This window comes from Bison bison, unplaced genomic scaffold (genome assembly GCF_000754665.1).
Source record: "Bison bison bison isolate TAMUID 2011002044 unplaced genomic scaffold, Bison_UMD1.0 scf7180017864503, whole genome shotgun sequence".
NCBI classification, from domain to species: domain Eukaryota; kingdom Metazoa; phylum Chordata; class Mammalia; order Artiodactyla; family Bovidae; genus Bison; species Bison bison.
In genome coordinates, this window is record NW_011495061.1 from 8,053,650 (window position 1) to 8,059,649 (window position 6,000).

The 6,000-nt window shown below is 45.4% G+C and overlaps 1 protein-coding gene across 1 annotated transcript in view; it reads right to left on the reverse strand.

The window, feature by feature from the left end:
• The window catches only part of GALNT18 (polypeptide N-acetylgalactosaminyltransferase 18), a 357,593-nt gene that overhangs the window by 114,989 nt on the left and 236,604 nt on the right, over nucleotides 1–6,000 (reverse strand). The gene's annotated exons all lie outside the window — the stretch shown is intronic.

Below are 6,000 nucleotides of genomic sequence, written 5' to 3' on the forward strand. Positions count from 1 at the left end.
TCCCTTGGTGTCCAATCTTGGGTCTTGCCAGACAGGCAGCCCATTAGGAGTGAGGAAAGGGCAGGAGGCAGTTGGCACACCTCCTGGCAGGAGCCTAGGGTACTAGAAAGAGGACAGCACTTGGAGCCAGCAACATAGCATTTTAATCCTATTTGCTATGGAATTAGCCTTATGACGTGTTATTAAATCACTGCTAGATTTCCATGGGGATGTTCAGATAGAGTGACTGTACTCGGCACATAGGAAGGACATGAATGAGGGGCTGAGGATTTGATGGCAGACTATTATGGATTGAATTGTTTCTCCCCAAAGGCTTTGGTCTGACCCCAGACTTCAGAACACAACCTTATTTGGAAATAGAATCTTTACAGATTTAATCAAGTTAAGATAGGTCATTAGGTCCTAATCCAATAGGATTAGTGTTCTTATATTAATAAAGGGGGGGGGGGGAATTTAGACACAGAGACAGACTACACAGAAGGAAGACAGGGTGGAGAGATGCAGAGATGGCTGTCTAGCAGCCAAGGAACATTTGAGGGTACCAGAAACTGGGGAGGAGGCCTGGAACAGATCCCTCCCATCTTCAGAGGGAGCACCTTGATTTTGGACTTCTAGCCTCCAGAACAGTGAGACAATACATTTATGTTGTCACTCAGTCTGGGGTGCTTTGTACTCTGCAGCCCCAGGGTACAGATATGGTTGTTATGAGGATTAAATGGGAGTGACATCTGTGAAAAGTGCATAGCACTTTCTTTCCTGTTCACAGTTTCCATCATAGTGGGAGTTATAAAAGCTGGGGGAGCTGACTGTCCCTGCAAATCAAGGGGTCCATCTCTGGCTGACAAAGCCCTCTTCACATGCTCTGGTCCAGGGCCACTTCTTCCTGTTCTGGCCTGACCCCAGCTCCGAAGTCTGCAAGCAGCGAGGCCACGGGAGCCAAATAGGAGATACAGATGTGTGCTGTGGCCGCATGCCCAGGAAAGGCAACAGAGCACGGTGGCTACTGCTGGAACTGGTAGCAGGTATTGGTTTCAAGTCGTTTACCACATGATGCTGGCCAAACAAAAGGCTGTGTAAGATGTGGCCCCTAGGCTGCTTTTTGTACCACTGCCTGAGTTACCATTAAGGAGATGAGAAAACTGAGTCTGAGGCAAAGAAGCCGAGAGGGAGGCAGGCTTTTGTGCTAGACAACTACTCCCTTGCTCTGTGATCTTGGTCAAGTTCCTGGGAATCTCAAGACCTCAGAGTTAGTACCTGGAATTTCATTTTGAACCAACTACCCATCGAAGGTTTGAATCCCCTCTGTGGATCCAGATGAGTGATTATCCAGCCCGTGCAATGACAGAAAACCCTGTACCATCTATTCCAGGTATTAGATGTTTTTTCCTTTTACTCTTTAAATGCCACAGTTCCTCAACCTTCCACTCATTTGGGGACCACTGAGGGCAGATCAAGTCCCTCTTCCACGTGGCAACCTTTTACAGCCAAAGACCATCCTTAAGTCCTTGCTGCGAATTTCTCTAGGTCAAATGTCTTTAATTCCTCCTTGTATTTCCTCATCTCTTGTAAGTTCCAGTTCTTTTATCACAGTGAACTTCTCCTAAAAATGTAAGTTTTTCTCTAACACTTTTAAATTACAAAGCTAGAAATTGGCCTATTTTTTCCCTGGAGCAAACTGAGCTGTATAGACTATAAGGAACCAATCACTTCCCTGAATCTAGAATTGATGTACCCATTAATATCATAATAGCTTAAGGTCACATTAACTCTGCCTACTTTTGATACAAATTGACCTTACTAGAAACATATACTTAGATTCTCTTCATGTGATGCTGCTGAGTCAGGCCTCCTCCATCCCATCTCTTCATGGATGCAGGTGTGAGTGGATGGATGCAGGTGTGAGTAGATGCACACGTGTATGCTTGTGTGTGTGTGTGTGTGTGTACTCCAGTGCTCCGAGTCAAAACAAGGATCTTTCATTTACACCCCTTTATTTCAATCTTTTCAAAGATTTACAGCACTTCTCTGAAGTCAAACTGTTTTTTCCCTTGATTCTGTTATCCAATGCTTTGTTATCTAGCTCAACCAGCTTTCCAGCTTCTGCAAAAGTGATGAGCATGTGGCTTTTGTTGATGTTCAACTCATCCTTTCAAACAGTGTGACCCTTGTCTGGGGCTAGGCTCAGTGGGGGCTGTCAGGCATTCTCATTCAGCCCATAGAAAATTCAGCTGACCCTTGGGTCACACCAACATGCTGTGCAGCTCACTCTAGCCAATAAGAAAATGACCTTGCGCTCTCCCACTGACCAGGGAGGCCTGGGGACGCGGCTGGCTCAGTAATGGCAGGAAGTCATTGGTACAGTGGCAGAGATCAGTGTACCCCTTACATGCTTACAAGGTCTTCAAGCATGGTTGCCAGGAGGCCTCTTAAAATACATACTGTTTCATCATTTCAAAGGTCCACTCATCATGGATCCAAAAAGGATCTTCATAGATCTTACATAGATCTATGTAAACATCATAAAGCCTGATGTTTGGACTTTTGTTGGTGGTCATTAAGTGGTGAGTGCACACAACTTGGAAAGAGACTGAGCTAGCACCAAAAGACCCCTCTCCCTGCCCCCAGGGAGGATAGATCCCTGGTCTCCCTCCCCACTCTCAGGTGAGGACACTGCCTGCAGGGACCACTGTTACTGAGCTGTTGCTGGGACAGGGCTGTGGGTCATTGCCACCAAGTGATGTGCCATGAAGGTGAAAGAGGTGAGTGAAAAAGGTGGCATAAAGCTCAACATTCAGAAAACGAAGATCATGGCATCCAGTCCCATCGCTTCATGGCAAATAGATGGGGAAACAGTGGAAACAGTGGCTGGCTTTATTTTTCTGGGCTCCAAAATCACTGCAGATGGTGATTGCAGCCATGAAATTAAAAGACGCTTACTCCTTGGAAGGAAGGTTATGACCAACCTAGACAGCATATTAAAAAGCAGACACATTACTTTGCCAACAAAGGTCCGTCTAGTCAAGGCTATGGTTTTTCCAGTGGTCATTTATGGATGTGAGAGTTGGACTATAAGGAAAGCTGAGCACCAAAGAATTGATGCTTTGGAACTGTGGTGTTGGAGAAGACTCTTGAGAGTCCCTTGGACTGCAAGGAGATCCAACCAGTCCATCCTAAAGGAGATCAGTCCTGGGTGTTCATTGGAAGGACTGACATTGAAGCTGAAACTCTAGTATTTTGGCTACCTGATGCGAAGAGCTGACTCATTCGAAAAGACCCTGATGCTGGTAAAGATTGAGGGCAGGAGGAGAAGGGGACAACAGAGGACAAGATGGTTGGATGGCATCACCGACTCGATGAACAAGGGTTTGGGTGAACTCCAGGAGTTGGTGATGGACAGGGAGGCCTGGCATGCTGTGGTTCATGGGGTCATAAAGAGTCAGACACAACTGAGCGACTGAACTGAACTAAACTGATGTGCCATGAATCCCGCCTCTCTGAATTCTCATCCTGGGAGGCCGCTTTGCACACTGAATCTCAGCTAACCCTGGAACAACAGAATGCAGCCAGAGGGTCCCTGTGAAAATTCCAGGCCTAGGCCTTCGGAGGCCTTGCAGCTTTTTCTGCTTTTGCTCACTTGCTGGCCTAAGTAAGGAAGCTGGCCTCCTCGAGTGGAGCAGCCCAGGGAGTCCTGGTCATTTAGGTCATCTCACCGAGGCCCTACAGGTGTGAGTGAGGCCATCTTTTTTTTTTTTTTTTGCCATGTTGTACAGCATGTGGGATCTTAGTTTTCTGACCAGAGATCAAACCTGTGCCTCCTGCAGTGGAAGCACCAAGTCTTAACCACAGGACTGCTATGGAAGCCCATCCAGGGATATTTTATTTATTTTTTTTAATGTGAACCATTTTTTAAAAAGTCTTTATTGAATTTGCTACAATATTGCTTCTGTTTTATATATATATATATATATTGGCCCTGAGGCATGTGGGATCTCATCTCCCTGACTAAGATCAAACTTGCACCTCCTGCATTGGAAGGTGAAGTCTTACCACTGGACTTTCCAGGAAGTCACGTGTATGGCCATCTTGGATCCTTCAACCACCAGTAGATCACAGTCACATCAGTGATCCTAGCTGACATCATAGAGCAGAGACAAGCTGGGCTTATTACAGAATCGTGAGGCAGTGAATGGTTGCTGTTTCAAGCCATGAACTTCTGGGGTGGTTTGCTATACACAAAGTTAATAAAATGGGATCTATTGTCTCGGAACAGTGCTGGGTTTAAAATAAGATTGTGAATTCCTGATGCACAGGAAATGAAACCAGACACAGAAGAGCCAGCTTGGAAGGTGGCAGCAGGAGATGAGACAGCTTTGCTTCTTGTAGGAGTTGCCTGCCCCTTTGTATCTCTGAGTTTTGCTGTTAACCAGAATAAAGATTTCTCGTGGAGCAGCTAGGAAAAAAGATTCTGTTCTCAGTCTGTTGTATCTCAAATATTAGCTACTGGTTAGAAGAGAGGATTCCCTTAGCCCCCACCAAACAACTGCTATCAAACAAATTTTTAAAGGCCTGAAATACCCTTGACAATACTGGTTCAGTCTTGGCAAAGTCCCTTTACTTAATTAGATTTTCATGTTTTCCTTTAAACTTTGCTAACAGCCAAAGCAAGAAAGAACAATATCAAAAACATTTTGACTTGTGCTAGAAAACTGTTGTGTAAGATATCACCTATTTTATATATACATGGAATACCTCTCAGAACAGCTCAAAAAAACATATAAAGAACTTGAGGTTTTCTTTATACTTAAACATAAACACATAACCTGTTATATTTACTTTTTTTGCCAAGGCTGCTAGGAAGCTCGGAGACAATATGATGACGAATCACAGGGTTCTACCAGCATTTTTGCTTCTGTTAAAGCTTTAATTTTCAAGTCGCAGCCTAAAAGCTGCACTGTCTTTTACCTTTGGTAGCTACTTTGTTTTTTGAAATATCTATAAATAATTTTTAATAAAGTGTCTTCATAAGAGCAGGACAGGAGTATAAATGTGGAAAGAAGGGGAAGGCCATACTTCACACTGGTTTGACCATGCTGGGAAAGTGGAGGCAGGGAGTCCGTTCTCTGTGGCTTTGTCAGATGTAGACTCAATGGCAGAGCTGTTAACTCACCCGCCAGTGCTTCCAGAGGAATACAATTTGCACCCTGCATGGGGCCAGGTGCCCTCCTGCTTATGTTGCTCCTCCGCCTCTCCTGCTGTCCACAAATCCCTGCTCTGCTGACCTCTGAACGACCTCTGTACATCAGCACTCCCGGAACTTTGCTGATGAAACAACATTCTGCTCTTAGGAGGTCACAGGCCACTCCCCACCCTCCCCAGCCCGTGCCTCCCCTTGGAGCCAGCTGAGTGCAAGCTGCTATTCTCCCCCTTCAGACTTAGATGCCAAGTGAAAATGCAACATTCACCAGGCTGGTCAGACAGAGCCCTTTCTTCCCTGACTATATATGCCCCTTGTACTGCTAAACGAAAAGCAATTAGCTCCTCAGAGTCACCCTAAAAGAAACATAATGCAAGCTGAACAGAAGTCTGGTACCAATGGCTGTTAATATGATTTAAACACCTAATGAGATACTCTTTATCTCTTGCATAAAGGAAAATAAAGGATCAGGACACTGACGTCCAATGGGGCTTCACCATGAAAGATGGCTGCACAGGCATTCTTGTAAACCAGCCTGCCCAGCTTTGTCACAGAGAACCAGGTCCAGCTCCTCATCCTTCTCTTAGTGCTCAATCATTTCTCCTGTCTGCTGGAGGTTTGGGGGAAGGAAGAATGAAGGGAGGGGCCACTCATTCATTCATTCAACAAACAATGAGCACTCGCTGTGTACCAGCTATTGATCAGCTGCTATGGCTCTAACTGTGAGCAGGATAGTCCGTAAAGAGCTTTCATTCTGCTGGATGTTTAAAAGGCATGTGCTGTAGTCTACACAGAGAGGGGACGGG